The sequence below is a fragment of the Alexandromys fortis genome, unplaced genomic scaffold (genome assembly GCF_014885135.2).
Source record: "Alexandromys fortis isolate MF-2015 unplaced genomic scaffold, M_Fortis_MF-2015_v1.1 scaffold_257, whole genome shotgun sequence".
NCBI classification, from domain to species: domain Eukaryota; kingdom Metazoa; phylum Chordata; class Mammalia; order Rodentia; family Cricetidae; genus Alexandromys; species Alexandromys fortis.
In genome coordinates, this window is record NW_026068134.1 from 364076 (window position 1) to 364825 (window position 750).

The following is a 750-nucleotide window of genomic DNA, read 5'->3' on the forward strand; positions in this document are numbered from 1 at the left end:
ATACAGTCTTTAAAAAAAAAAAAAAAAAAAAAAGTCAAAGTCGCACAAATGGGAGGCAGAGGCAGGTAGACCTCTATAAGTTCAAGGCCAGCCTGGTCTATAGAGTGAGTTCCAGGACACAGAGAAACCCTGTCTCAAAAAAACAAACAAAAAAGGTAAAAAGAATGCTGGGGGATAAGTTCTTGCTTAGTGTGCATGAGACTTTCAATATCAGGATTGCAAATAAAACAAAATAGATGCCCTATGTATGTATACTGTATTGTGTGCCTCGTGCCCAAAGAGGCCAGAAGAGGGTGTCAGGTTCCCCCAGAACTAGAGTTATGGATGGTTGTGAGTCACCATGTAGGTGCTGGAACTGAACCCAGGTCCTCTTCAAGAGCAACAAATGCTCTTAACCACTGAGCGATCTCTCTAGCCCAACAAGGACATTGTTTAAAACAGACACACAAATGAACCAAGTATCTTCCTATTCTACTAATGGAGATTGCTGTGTCCTTAGGTTTAGCTTACTCCTCCTGCCTGATGGTTATGTTGTTAAGATATCCAATCACAGGGCCAGTGAGAGGATTCTGGGTAAAGGCACTTGCTGCCAAGCCTGAGAACCTGAGTTTGATACCAGAACTCCTACGGTAGGAAAACCGACTTTTGAAAGTTGTTCTTTGACCACACAGGAGAGTGAATACTCAACTACACACACACACACACACACACACACACACACACACACACACCAATATACAAGGTTTTATT